Source organism: Strigops habroptila, chromosome 16 (genome assembly GCF_004027225.2).
Source record: "Strigops habroptila isolate Jane chromosome 16, bStrHab1.2.pri, whole genome shotgun sequence".
Classification (NCBI taxonomy): Eukaryota; Metazoa; Chordata; class Aves; order Psittaciformes; family Psittacidae; genus Strigops; species Strigops habroptila.
In genome coordinates this window covers 6,438,040-6,453,248 of record NC_044292.2, presented here as the reverse complement: position 1 = coordinate 6,453,248, position 15,209 = coordinate 6,438,040, and the positions used below count along the sequence as shown (strand labels likewise).

The 15,209-nt window shown below is 43.7% G+C and overlaps 1 protein-coding gene across 1 annotated transcript in view; it reads left to right on the top strand.

Annotated features, from left to right (window-relative positions):
* Positions 1-15,209, top strand: part of SLC45A1 (solute carrier family 45 member 1) — a 61,183-nt gene that overhangs the window by 10,419 nt on the left and 35,555 nt on the right. The window contains exon 2 of the mRNA XM_030508061.1: positions 340-484. The gene's annotated coding sequence lies outside the window, so the exon portion shown is untranslated. The remainder of the gene's footprint in view (positions 1-339; positions 485-15,209) is intronic.

Sequence of the window (15,209 nt, the reverse complement as noted above, 5' to 3'; positions counted from 1 at the left end):
AGTGATACAGGCCTTATCTCCAGGTTACTTTAGTGCAGGGAAAGATGCTGTCTGATATTGATGGACAGCTTGGGCTTACACAGAGGACGTGGTGATGGGTTAATAATTTACCTTTTTATAACTTTGAAAATAAGCTTTCCATACAGCAATGTACACATGCAGAGGAGTGGCTGCACAACACTCTGCAAATCATGGTATTTTGCCCTTTCCTAAGCTGCTCACTCTATATGAACACATTTGCTTATTTGCTTGTCTTCCACACAGAGCAAACACTGGTGATAACCTCTGGCACATTGGTGGTAAACACCTTAAGAACTGTTTTCCTTGTCTGTCTTCCAGGGCAGCAGCTGACAGCAGCAGTTCAGCAGCGTTGTCTCCTGAAGTCAGCTGGCTGGCTCTCAAAAGATAGCTCCTATTCGAATGGAAAAGAGATAATCCAGAAGTATGTGTAATGAAAGCAACATCCGTTCAGGATCTCGTGTGTGTGAGTATCGAGACAGTACACAAACTGAAGTTCTGAATTTGGATCTTCTGTTTGGGCTGTGGATCCAACTAAAGCTGGCAGATTTGTGTGTGGGAATAAGAATAACATGAGAATTCACGTAATGGGTCAGACCAGAAGTCTATTTAGGTGGTCAGACTCCTATGGGAGCAATAGGAAAGGCTACTTTGGGGAAAGCTTGCAAGCCTAGACACTTGCAGTCCGGTCCTCCCGCACTCCTTCAGAAGCCACAGCTGTTGTAGCCGGGTTCATCCCTGCCTGCTCCTGTATTTTCTGGTTACAGATCAGTTTTTCCATGCATTTTATCTGGTCTCATTTTGAACCTGCTGAGTGTGAGTGCCTCCACAGGAATTCCTCTGAGAAATGGCACCAGCCATTGCTTGTTGTGATTATTGTGTTACTGGTTGGAGGGAAGGAAGATTAGCTTATTTACTTTTTTATTCAGCTCCTTCAAGCATTTTCAGAGTGAAAAGAGATTGCTGAGGGATCAAAGTGTAGTGGGAGCAGCCAGGTAGTTAGTTTGGAGTACAGTAGGTCTGCATGCTGTGCAGTACCACCGCTATTCGAGTGCTAAGTGGGAACACGGCTGGCAGATGGCATGGCAGCTGCTTTCAGGCTTTTTAGTTTACTTTCTGGGTGTTTGTTCAGGGTTGTTGGAGGATATGTGTTACGTTTTAAGGCTTGGAGGTGTTTAAATCAGTCTATAGCATGAGTTGGTTATGGGTTAATTTAAAACAAACACACAGTGTAAGGAACGGGTGGCTTTAAGGAGCCTGTGTTCCAGTATAGTCACTAGTAAAGGTGCCACATTGACTGAGGTGGTATGTGTCATGTAAAACAAATTTACAGTAGAGCATTAGAACACATTGCCCGGTTGTGATAAAATGGTTCTTGACTAAGTAACTCCACCATAGGGTGCTCAAGGAGAAGGGTATTAGCAAATACCCCAGAGACAGTGCCTTTCTGCTTGCTGAGTAATTGGTGTGTGATACCTGACACACTGCCTAGTGCCCTTCAATACATGCTTTGAGATTGCCATTGATTGTAGGATAGATTAGGCTCATCTTAGATAAGAGAGGTTATTTTAAGCTTTCTCTTTCCTTTTGAGGTTGCATGAATTGCCAAAGTCTCCATCTGTATCTGTAAGGCTGGACTGGTCTGTAATTCACTTCAGCACCAGATGGCTGGGCCAGACTAGGTAGCAGGGCTTTGTTATCCCACCTCAAAGCTCCAGGATACTTTTGCTATATGGCCTTTTCAGAGGCCACTTTGCTTCTTTTACAATGGAGATGTCTAAGAATATTCTATGCCATAAAAAGTTATGTTAAGTGTATTTAATCACTTGGATTTACAGTTTCTAGGAAATTACTTCAATGTGCCACTGCTATCTGTACCTGATAGCAGCTGGAGCAGTTGCTTGTACATCAGGTTCGAGTAGCTGGTGTTTATTTTGTCAAGAAGTTATCAACAATGTTCTTTGGCAAGCAAGTGAACAGGAAGAAATGTCACGAGAGTCATTATTTCTTGGTGTCAAAGTGAAAGGGTTGGCTTGATAATTTGTCCTGATAGCTGAGTAACCCTGAGTCACCTCAAGTAAGGCTTGCTGGCTGAAGTCACATTGAAGGTGGCTGGGATATCCCAGTCTGTAATGGCTTTGTTGTTGTTGTAAAGTTGAAATCCTTTTCCCCTTGGGTGGGGGTGGGGAAGCAGTCTGTCAGCATTTTCCATCTATTACTGTGAATTCACCTGGAATTCCTTCAGGGGTGGCTTGCACAGCTGGGCTCCATCTCTCATCTGCCCCACGGTCTGTAGAAGTTAGCACATTCCTTGGGAGTCACGATAGCATTGGCCCACTGGAGAAGTTGTGGCTTCACCTGCGCTGCCCTGTCCAGTAGTCTCTAGGGCAGGAGCTGAAAACAAGGTAGTTGCTGTTCACATTGTCTGCTTATGAGAGACTTTTTGTGACACCCTGAGGAGTGCTGTGGAGGAGAGGAAGGAGAGACTCCAGTGCTGCTTTGGAGTGCAGTTACCTGCAGAGTGGAAAAGTCCTGGGCATCCTTCGTCTTGCACAGGGGAATTGAAGCAGAAGAGGTGACATGGGTTCTTCCTTTGCAGGGACCTGCAGAAGTTAGACCTGAGGAATTAAATGTGTTAATTTAAGGGATTTTTCTGTGGTGAGTAAAGCCCTCTTGCAATTTCATAACAAATCATCTTTCCCAATGAGGAGCTAAGGTCAGAAACTCCTGAACAGCTTCTGTGTGTAAAGACAATGAGTTTCACAACTGCCAGATCCAGCTGATGATGATATGTCCCAGGAATTTGCTTGAACGCTTAATTTAACTGGGTTTTTTTGTCAGCTAGCTGTGGCATGGCTAAAGAAATGTTTATAAACATTTCCCATGGAGTTGCAGGGTTCTCTGTCGGAAAGTAAGACTGTGCAAAGAACCTGGGTTTTGTGTGTGTTTGAGCCTGCAGACCCTTACTTGGACCAAATAGTAAGACGGAAAAGGACGTTGCCCACTTGGCTGTTCATTGAGGTTGAGTCAGGAGGGGTGGAAGAGAGTTGGGGATGCTGCCGAGCCCGCCCCCCCAGACACCGATTGGAGGCACTTGGTGCAGCAGCCTCTGGCCCTGGGGACACTGGAGAGGCCAAATGCATTCTAGATGCAGCCTGGCACTTGACGCAGTTTGAAAGGGTCTGTGCAGATTGCAGTGCTGCACAGCAGTGCATTAGGCATGCTCGATTGGAAAGAGAAATAAAAAGCTGTGTTGGAAATAGTCTTTGTTGCTAAGATGCTAAAATATCTGAAATGCATTCTGGCAATGTGGGAGGGAAAAGGTTAAGCAAAGGTACTGCAGGTAGTGTCACAGTTGCAGCCTCACCTGGGCCTCTGGCCAACAAAGCCAGTATTTCAGGTTGGATAGGATTCGGAAGAGGCTAGCCCTCCTCTTAAGTATGTTAGATCTGGCTGCTGTCTCTGAAGAAACTAGACTGGAAGACAGAAGGGAGAGAAAAGCTGAGTCTAAGTGTCACCTTCAGTGCTGCTTTTCTGTGGAAACAGGGAAAATGTAGTTGTTCTTCATCTGTGTATAACCCAGTGACAAAGATCACGCTACACACATTCCTCAAGGCTGCTGCAGACTTGGCTGGAGTGGATTCCAGGGCACTGCCACCCTCACTGGCTCCTGGGAGCCACCAGTTGTGTTGGAGGGACAGTCCAGGAGGGCTTTGTGTTGTTAGCAGCACTGAGTAGTCTGCCCACAGCCCTCTGCAGAGGGTGGCTTCAGCCCCAGAAAGGCTACCTGTGACCAGCAATTCTTGCTTTTGTTTGGCTAGGCTCTTGCAGTGCTGTGTGTTTAAAGCACCATTATAACTAGTCAGCAGAGTTCCCAGAGAAATTGCCTTGTGTATAGGAGGGCAGCTTGCTGAGCCTTATTCAGTCCCACTGTATCTTACCTGCAATTGAGAGGCTGTTGTCTAAAGTACTGTTTCTTCCATCTATGATCAATCCTGTCTCACTGGTGTTCCCCTCTTCTGGTCACCTGCTGATTGTCCTTGCTGAAGGATTAATTTTCCTCAATTGTGAAACTACCAGCTCAGACGTTAGCCAAGGTTATGAAGTGGGAACTGGTGTAAGTCTGTTGGTGGTGATTTTCCACATCAGAGAGAGGCGTTGGAGCCAGAAGGATCACTTGGAGTGCAGTGGGTATTGTAGGCCTTTTGGCTCAAAGTGATGGGGCATGGCACAAAGCAAACTCGATAACCAGGTTAGCTCTTTGTGAGGAAAGCTCTTACCTGTAGGGCTTTTTTTACATCCTGCTTTAAGGAAGTTGGTATTGGCACCTCCCTTAGGCAAAACACAGAATTAGATGAATCCTTTTTTTCTGTCCAGAATATCTACTCCTTTATTGCTACTAGCAATGGAGAGAGTACCTCATTCTATGCTTATGCAATGACTGCAATTACTCATTGTGGTGCTGTTAGGAAGTTAGAGCAGTTATTTGCGTTGGGCTCCACACACAACTCCAGAGCAGGCAGCTCAAGCTGCTTTGCAGCTTCCCCTTGCTCTGACAAATGCCTTAACTTCGGAAATGTCCTCGCCTCGTGGCCTCTGCTGTAGTTAAGTCTTTCATAGAACCAGGAAAGCGATTTCCATCGCTCCAGCCTCTGCTCACCTAACCCAGCTGTTTCTTAAGCAATACCAATATGTGCAGTCTTTGCCGTATGTAAACTTACGTATGTGTGTATACATATGTATGTAAGTATGTATACATACTTACATATGTATGTGTGTGTGAATCAGAGGAAAATGAAAAAACCCTTTGTGGTAGATTCCTCTGCTTGGAATGCTGAGAGGGAAAGCTGGAATGCTTCCTGAGCCACCAGTGGTTCTGGGGACAAACCATTTCTACTTCCTACTGACCAAAGAGACTAAAGGAATGGAGAAGTTCTGTAAGGAATAGTTAGTGTGAGGTTAATGTCATCGTTGTTTTCTTGGAAGTTGGCAAGGCAAGGTGTGTTTTTAATATTTGCCTCCTCCAGCCCTCTCTAAAATGCTCTCATGCCCATGAAGGACCCGCAGTGCAAAAGTCCTGATCAGATTTGTATGAAGATGAAACACTGTCAGTTGTAGTAATTAGAAGTTAAAATCTCTTCATATTTTGTATGGAGAAGAAAAGCGAAGTGGAGCATTCTTGGGACCAGAGAAGGCTTTTCTGGTTTTGTCAGACTTACCATGACTTGCAGCAGCAAAATGATGATTCCCAGTTTTAAAGTGCAAGGGGGAATTCACTGGCCCTTTGCAACATCCCTTGGATTCCTACATTCAGTGTGGAGCTGGGCCTGGGTGGGAAGAATAGTTGGAAAGAAAGAAGACAGGGACAGAATTAACAGTTCTTTTCTAACTTGGTGTGTTTCTGAAGGAGTGGTAGAAGCAGCTTCAGCTTCTGCTTTCACAGTAAAGGTTCTCTAAATATCCTTTAGGAAATGGCATTTCAGTTCTTTTATTCCTGCATGGAATAACACATTGTCCATTTCTGCTTTCACTGTCCTATGCCTCTTCCATGAATGATTACAAGGCAATGCATGAACCCAGTTACTGTAAATAAAGTACAGTTAGTATTGTTGGTGCAAGAGAGCAGCTGTAGTTTCTAGACACAGGGATGGACGTTCCCTCTGCAGTGCATCCAGGTACATTGCAATGTCACAAAGTGTAATGGGAAATTCTTTCAGAATGCCAACAGCTACCATGGATTTGGGAGAAAACAGGGGAGTTTGTTCTGCAAAGAACCAGCTGTTTGAATTGCAGATCACACAGCCAAGGCTTCTGCTGGCCTCGATGACACACTTCATGTTCTTTTCTGTTCTGCTTTTTTCACAAGAGCTTTTTGCACAGTTACCTTGCATAAACTTGCCTGCTGAGAGTGTTGTGGGGATCACTGCAGGCTCAGTCTTCTTGTTGGTATGGTGATCTATGCAGAGTAACACAGCATCCGAAAACCAGGAAGGGTGGTAAACTTTTGCCTTTGTGTTTTGTATATAGAGAGGAAGTTTTCTTTAATTAATTGTCATTTTAAAAGCTGTAAATTCTTATGTGTGTTCATTGAGTACTGCTATCTGTAGTGACTAAGACAAATAACCAACTTGAAGAATGCTGCATTGGCAGGAAGTGAGCATCTGTCCTAGCTGCCATTCTTTGTCTGGTTTGGAGATGCTCATGCTCAACTCCTGAACCAGTCACCAGACAAACTGACCCCACGTTTTCAGACCTTACTACCAGGGATACAGTCATCTAAACACTGACTGAAGCTATTTTAGTCTGCAGTTAAATACAACGGGTGATCCTGCCTTTGTTTCTTAAAACTATTCATGTTGTGTAACTGTAGCATACATCCTGCATTTCTAGAGGCCTTGCCTTCCTAGACACTGGCACATGTCTCTAGCTGTATTTAGTGCTTAAGTGAATTACAAACTTTCAAACAGTTTTAGTTGGCAATTCCTGCAGGGAAAGACCTGTAGGAGACAATTTGGTGGATGTTTGGCCTTGACAAATATCCAGACACTTTGAGTAGGCCTGGTGTTAATCTGTGGTGCATACTGCTTCAAAGAGAAGCTTTCCACAACATCTCCCAAGATGCTAGGGTTTGAATTTTGCTTTGAACTTAAAGACTGAAAAAGCCAGTGAAGGCTGCATCATTGGGAAAGTGCTGTTTGTAATTGGGCAGATCTATTGAGAGGCTGGAAGTGAATTCTATTGATGCAGAACACCTACAGGAAGCATAAGACTAGACTGCTTAACTTAGGCACTCAAATTGAGACACTCAGATTAGCTGAATAAAGATCCAATGCAGAAATGCATCTATTCTACTGGATGGATGGATGTAAACAGAGGAGCAGAGATGATGGAGCACTGGTTGATGGGGCACACTTGGATGAGTCACTGACAGGATGTAGTGGGGATGTAGCCAGCATCACAGATGTGCTCATACTATGTGCCCAGTTTGGGAAACATTGGCTTGGAGTGGAAGAACATGAGGAGGAGGGTTACACAAAGCTGTAAAGAGGTGCCAAGTCTCCTGTGTCCATGACTCACAAAGGCAGTGGCAGCTTGTACTTGCTGCTCCCTGACTAATGCAGGGGTCATTCCCGAGTGTTCAAAGAATATTGGAGGTTACTAGTTCAGAATTTTTATGCATTGCATCATTTAGCTGCAATAACTCACACATTGTGTCAGTTTATTTAGCAAGTAAACAGTGGTGAGGGAACAGTGTATACCTGCATTGGCTCAGCTGTCAGTACAGGTTGATCCCTGTTCTAATGAATTCTTGGTAGGATTTAACTCTTTCCCTGAAAGCAGAGCACAGCAGTCCCTGGAGGCTGTCTGAGTCTTAAACAGAAACCCAGTTGGTGTGTGTGTGTGGGTTTTTTTTTTTTTTTTTGTGGATTTAAACAAAAAAACCCCCACCATTATTTCCTGAAATCTCTTTTTACATGGCTTTGTGTGCAGGAAGCAGCATCTTTTATCTGTAAAGCAGCATGCTGTAGGCTGTGTAGAAAAGGAAAAGGCCAACCTCAAAGAACCAGGCTTAGGTGTAACACACACACTCTGAGGCATATTTGTCCTTAAATAGCTCAGGTTTTTTTCTGAGGGCATTGCCTAACAACAGTTAAAGCAGTTCTAAAGTTGTCTTTCCCCCTCGCTGCTTAAGTCTTTCATGAGTCTGTCAGTCACTAGCATCAGGAGCAGAACATTGCCTGTAGTAGCTCGGAACACTTGAATCATCAGGAAAACAATAACCAGGATGTATATTTGCTAAGAGATAGGATTCTCATATGGGAAGGCATGCCTGAGAAAGTATGAGAATGATACTCAGTTGTATTCCTCCAAATCTTTTAATTTATAAGAATATTCACTTGTTGCATATTCTAGTTAGGTACCATCCGAGTTCTACAGATTTTCAGTAAGACTTTGAAAGAAATATTATACAATGCAGAGTGCTTTTCTTGCCTTGGCCAGAACTCTTCATGTAGCATATCGGCCCCAGGTTGTGTGAGTTTGTCCTGCATCAACACATAGGTGACAGCAGATTCTAGACACAGTTAAAACCTTGTTAAAAGGATATTTATCTATTTAAAAGCTTGCCCATGACGATACTACCAGCACTTGAGTTTGCTGATGCAAGCTGGCAGATCTCAAAGGGTTCAAGACTCAGGACAGATAAAGGTCTTCCATACACCATAATGTGTTAAATCATGAGGAATACTGCTATTCTAAAGCAAAAAGAAACTACCTTCCTTTTAGTTTCACCAGGACATAATTGAGTTTGATCTCAGCATGTAAAAATGTTCCATGTTCTCATGTCACTTTTGTTGTCATCTTGTCATGAGGTTATGGATGCTTTCAGCATCATGCAGCAGAAAGTTGCAATCTAGAAGGATTTGCAAATAGAGAACCATGGATCCGTCACCTGGAGGAATAATGCCAGTGGAGTTAGGCCTTTGTGAAAAGAAAGGGTAGAGAGAAGATTGACAATGTGGGGTATGTCTGTGGGTTGCCTGTACTAGTGAAAAATGAGGCAAGGTAAGCTTCCTCCAGAAGGAATGTGATGTTAGAACTATTTTAGCATGGACTAGAGGAACTGATTTGGTTGGAATTGGTGCTACCAAGATGCTGTTAAGGAGCTGAAAGATCATGGGCTTTTAGAGGGCTCATCTCTTCCTGCCCCAGGACCCACCATGCCTTTTGTTGTGTGAGCTAAGAAGACTAAGTTATGGACTTAGTCTTGATTTGCAGTCCCTCAGTTGAGAAAGTGATTTAAGAAGCTAGTTCCCTGCCTGATTCTAGCTCTTGTCAGGCACAGGATCTTTCTCCTGATGTGGAGAGAAATACTGTTACAACTGGAGCCCAAGGCACTGCTGATTCATGTACGTTATCTGTCTCTTGCAGTCTGAAATCACTCAGCACAAGCAAGATTCTCCTGCAGCCTCCTGCCCCACCCCAGCAAGGCCTTCTAGAAAATATCCTCTTGTAAAGAAAAAAGTAGCCTTTGCCTTCTGATTCCTGTAGTGGTACAGAGGAGCCGACAGCTTATTGCTGAAGGATTTGAACATAGGTAGTGTTTCCTTCGGGAGAGCCCTCCCAGCAGCAGGACTTGTGACAAAATGACTACCATGTTTTGAGGGAGGAATATTGAAGCTTCTGCAGACAATATTGAACAACTGAAAGCTAGCAGAAACATACAAATCCTGCCTCCCTGGTAGCAACCAACTTTTAATACTCCATGTTTACCTAAAGAGAAAAGCTGTGTGCTGTTTTTTCAATATGATGTGAGAACATCTTAAAGTCTTCACTGAAACCTCTTCCAAATGAATGGAAGCTTTCTCTGAGTCCAGTGGTGGTGGGGTGTTGGTGTTTGTTGTCCTGTCCCCCCCTTCCTTTGTGAGTTGTGTGAATACTTATGCCATAACCTTTATGGTTAAGAACACTAAATCTTGGCTTTCTAGTTTTCTCTTGTTCAAGATTGTCAGGAACTGTGGGGAACAGTAGAAACGTGCTGATTACTTAGGTTGTAGAGATGTCAGTGAGAGTAGGCAAACACAAATCGTAGGGAGGAAGGGAGCAGTGCAGAGAAGCATCCCTGTTTGATGATCATCAGAGATCAGATGCTGTGTTCAGATTAAGGAGCAGACACTTCAAGATCCAGCTTCCGCAGTCATCCAGGTCAGCTACCTAGAGTGTGCTCTGTCTACCTCCTAGTGTGTGTATTCCTTTGCTGTCTGTGGAAACAAAGCAGGGATGGAAAATGAATTGCTAGCACATGCCCAACTCTTACTTCAGTGTAGAGTCAAACCGTGGCTGGACCAAACACACATTGAGACTTAGAATCATAGAATCAATCGTAGAATCAACGAGGTCGGAAAAGACCTTTAAGATCATCAAGTCCAACCATTCCCAGCACTGCCAAGGCCACCACTAACCCATGGCACTAAGGGCCTTGTCTACATGGTGTGTGAACACTTCCAGGGATGGTGACTCCAGCATTGCCCTGGGCAGCCTGTTCCAATGCCTGAGCACCCTTTGGGAAAGAAATTATTCCTAGTATCCAACCTTGAAAAAGTTTTTGTGAATGTTTTTATATCTATTCTTGCTTTTATTGCCTAAAAGTCTGTGCAGGAAGAGAGAACTCACTGTTACCTGTCATTATGATAGGGGATAGTGCATAGCTGTGGCGATCAGGGAACAATTTGTGACCTTTTCAGTTGTTTGTAGTGTCTGGTTTTAACATGTAATGCCTGTATCATCTGCTTTCTCCTTTAAGGGACCATTGAGCTTTTTCTTCCATCAGCTAAGTGATTACTAGTGAAGAGGAGTGTAGGTAATTCCCTTTCAGCAAAGGATGGCCTAATAGATTAAGTGACTGTTAAGCACCCACTCAGCTTGAAGAGTGGGAAGCAAAAATTAAGAGCTTGGTTTTCATTTTATTCATTCTCTGAGTTTACTCCCAAGCTTGTTTTGTGGAGCCATGCTCCCAGCAGCTCTGCGCCTGGCCAGACACCGTGACGTGGACGTGGGCACTGCTGCTTCCACACTGCGAGGTTTGATGAACAAATACTTCTTCTGAGAATAAAAAAGCATAACCTAAACATGAAGCATTTTGTTACCAATTTTGCAGTAGGCTTTTGTCCCTAGTACAGGAAGTGCCTGAGGGGTAGACAAGGCTTCTCCTGGACTTTCCTGTTTGTGCTTCCTGTGGTCAACTTAAAATACAGTGCTAAGTGATGTTTAGAAGGTTTTTAAAGAGGCAAGATTAGCAAGAAATTACTTTGAACTTCACGTAGATAATTGAGAATCAGCCTCTACATTTTTGTGTTACTGCTGCTTCAGTGAAGCTCCTGGCTTCAGTGTAAAGAGCAAACTGATAACCATTACTAGTGGGCAGAGCCTAAAAGCTTTGATTCAAGGCTGTAGCTAGGTAGGCACGAGCTGTACTCTCTAAACTAGATAAAACAGGCAGTACTCCCACCCCTTCTGCCAATGTGGTGTTAGTGTGGCATGGCTGTGACCTGGTGGCTTGGAGAGCTGTGTGAGTGCATGGGAGAAGAGCAGTGATACGGCAGAGTTTGTGTCATCGTGTACCACGTCCTCATGGTTCTTTCCCTTGGATTTCTGCAGATGGCCTGAGGCTGTTTATTGCACTTACGTAGGGGTGCAGAGTTTGCAAGATGGGCAGCACAGAGCAAAGCATCGTATGTGTTCCTTGAGTAAAGGAGAAGGCGGTGTGGGTGAATAGGCACTGCTCTAGTCTTGACTGCAAGTGCTGCACAGTCATCTGGAAGGGAAGGGCAAGCCAGTCTCGGTCTCTAGCACCGCACAGTGGTGTGCAGAACTCGCTAAGCACTGTCTTTCCTGCTCGTTCATTGTGAGCCTGATGCTTTGGGCTATTGGTTGCTGCAAACCACAAATGCTAAGACAGCTTTTCTAGAATCTGTGTCTGAGGAGCTGATCGACAACCTGGTCGGTATTTTCTATGTCACAATTTGTACTCTAACTCACATTGCTGGTTTCCAGTTCGGTTTGCCTTCAGCTGCAAACATGCCTATGAGGATATGAAGCTATGTTTCAAAGGCATTGCTTATCTCTCGTATGTAGCTGTAATTTTAGCAACTACTTTTCAAAACAGTCATTCTCTGGCAATTCATGCCAAAAAGTGTAACCAGACTTGGCTGATATTGTTAAACACGGAGTTTTATTAAGAGCATGACAGTTTACTGCCATCATGCTGTGGTTACTAAAGATGAGTAAAAGTGTGCTATGTGAGTATTAGTGTTGCCACATGAACCTAGATCCCACAAACATCAGAATTTGGAGCATTACATTCTTCCTCTGTGGTTCATAACCATCTTTTTACAATCTGAAAAATTCATTCATGAGTAGTTTTGCTCTGATTTCATTGTAACAGGAGCCAATACCCATTGGTGGTTTCTGACAGATGGATAAAGCTTCCTCTTCCTGATGATAAGGAATAATCCCCACATGAAAACTACTAGAAAGTCTGTTTTGTAGTTGTGCCCATGTCCATGTGGCCTCCTGTGGGAATGCATGAATAATGTGATGAACTCAGCACACAGCATAGCCATGACTGAGGAAGAGCCTTTCGTCTCCAGATTCCACCTACATACTATCATGAAACACTTACTGTAAAGAACATGCAGTAAGAGACTGAACAGGAATAAAGCTCTGGGAAACATGAGGTTTACTTTTAGCTTGCTAGAGTGTGCATTGCAGAAAATGACTGTAGCATATGTCTATGAATTATATACCATTTGGATGATGTTTGATCTATAGCAGTACTCCAGTACTTCCAGAAGGAAGTTTAATACTGATATGCCTTTATTAGTACTCAGCTAAGTTTCTGAGGGGAGAAAAGAACCCAAATGAAAAACCCAAGCAGTACCAAGTAGTGTTTTAAAATATTTTGCAATATTCATTCCTTGGTGTTACCAACTGGTAGATAATGTTAATCATTGTAATCAATAATTGTCAGTGTTTATGCTTATAAGCATAACTGTGAGGGGTTTATTTACTATCATAACATCAGCAAACTGATATTTGCAGTCAGTTGTGTGGTAATAAATTCATAATGTATGCATAGAAGAAATATGGGCAGTGGAACAGCATGTGTGTTTGTCCTCAGTACCCTGAGCCTTACCTCTCTCCTCCTTACAGTGTCCCTTTAATCAGCTGACCACAGAGCTTGTGTCACAAAGCAGTCAGTCTTGTGGGAATCCTGCTGAAAGACTGTGAGGGCCACAGAGATGGTCTGGAATACGAGTCACTTCCTAGTGACTCACCCCCCCCAGATGAACAATTTTATGACTTCTAAATAACTGCCTATGAATCATCTGGAGGGCTGTAAAGGAAGATGTGTGGCACTTTTCTCTGCCACAGGTTAGTAGTGAATCATAGTCAAGGGAGAAGAGCACTTCCATGAACAACTGAGACCTCACAGAGAGTAGAAGGGGCACAAAATGTGAAATTTCTTTGCCTTATTGTTAAAATTTTTAGCTTTGTGGTTACCTTTTCACATAAGTATTTCTTTTCTTGACTCGTTGGCCTGTTACGTATGTCTTGATGATTACATTCTGTCCATGATTTTACTTTTTCTTACCTTTCATAGCTTTAAGCTTGTACACATCTTAACAGCAGTCTTCTCAGCACAGCAGAGACAAGGTTACACACGTGTGCTGGATTAAATTAGGCTTTGGATCACAGCCTGAAGTGCTACGCTGAGAGTTACAGAGGGCAAGAAGGAAGTTTCCACGCTACACTCTGTTTTAATGTGATCTGCACCATAAGATGAGCACGAGATCTCTGTGCTCTACAGAGGTGGGGTTTCTTCAGGCTCTTCACAAAGTATATTTGGTATCTGTGCTGTTCTGCTGCTGCTCATGCTCTCCAATTTCCCTTCTGAGAAGGTTCAAAAGATGAGGGGCAGTGTCCTAATGAAGCACAGCTCACTTCTATCACTGACTTTTGCTCTCGTTTGCATGAGAGCACGAGTCATTAGAGTTTACTTGGTGTCATAGAGCTGTAATGATTCAGCTCTGAAAAGCTGTATTTACAGTCAGCCGAATGAAACCCACAAGTACACCTAAGTATCTAAAGCAGAAGGCTTGTCCTGGTTCTTAGAACAAAATACAGTAGTATGTTCTAAAAACCACTGTGGATGTTCTTATTCAAATTCTGTGTTAGCTGAGAGCCTGAGATACATGTAATTCTTGAGTAACGTGGCAGATGTCCAGTGTTCCAAGAAATCTTGCTGACAAATATTTTACTGTGTCACGGTCTTTTCTGAGTCATTTTGAAGAAAAAGGAAATACCTTTCATGTTGTACGTGAGCTTAGCTGACATGAGCAAAATGTAGATTTAAACCCACTTGCATTATTTCTATGACAAGAGGTCAGTACTTATGCACTACGAAATTACAAATGCAGTGCAGTGACAGTGGTTTTGCATCTCAGTTTCCTATTCTATAAAAGGGAGTGGCTTGGTAGAGGTAGAATAGAATACAGTTATGTTGTTAAAGCACTGTATTGTATTACCCATTTGTGAGTGGTGTGTTGGTCTCCAAACATAGCTTAAAATGCTACTTGAATAGCATAGTGTGGGATATAAGGTTGTAAAGGGAAATGTTTTCTTTGCTCATGTAATAGTATTGACTTGGGAATGAAAATCCTGCTGACTTGTCAGAATATACCCAAGGTCATATGGGAACTTGAAGATTATTTGAAGACTTCTGACCGTTTTGAAGCGAAGAGCCTGGTCTGGCTGATCAGGTCTGATCTGTAAAGAACCGATCCTTGCCTCCTGACCTAGGGGAGTCAGGAGTCTATTGGCATAGGTTGCTGTGAATGACCAAGCTCATATCCAGTGATGGGAAGAGTACTTGTGGCCAGAATAGCTGGCCCGGGAATGTTCCCGTCAGCTTTGTGAGGAAGAGTTTTGAGTCGTGTCCAGGGATTTTCTGTGCGTCACCGAGTTATGTGGCTGACTGTTTATAGACTGGACAGTCCTCAAGAAATCTGCGCTTTTCCAGGCAGATGCGTAATCCTGCTGCCGCCTTGAGTCAGTGCTGGAATTTTCAGCCTGTTTAATGAGGCCGGGAGTTGGATACATGCTCGCTCTTTCAGAAGAGCGCACAGATTGCTTTCCAGTTTGAATGGGGCTCCCATGCTTTTAACCGGCTGCAGAACAAGTACACACTTTATGTGTAATCAGCTTAGAAGGGGGAAGGTTAATACATGTCTGCTCAGTCAGCCACGGTGGGGATTTCCTGTTTAGTGGGGTGGTTTTAGGTTTTTACTTCCCCCTTCCCCTCCAGATTTGGGATTCCCCTTGGAAAAAGTCTGACTTTGTGGTTTTGAGGTTATGGTCTTTGAGGAAGATGAAATTTCCCAGACTCTGCAAGCACACCAGCCTCTTCAGGTCCTAGAGTTAATCCATGAACTGCTTGCTGTGTTCCAGGAAGAGACAGAGCAGGAAGGATATTCCTGTCCAAATAGAGAGTCCTGCTTTGGAGCTGGTTTCCTCGGCAGGCGCTGGGGAGAAGCAGGTGTTGCTGGCTGTGACTCACCCCATCCAGGGCCGTGTCCCAGTGGCTGTCTGGCCGCTCAGACCATCAGAAGCAATGCGGTCAGAGTTTCAAC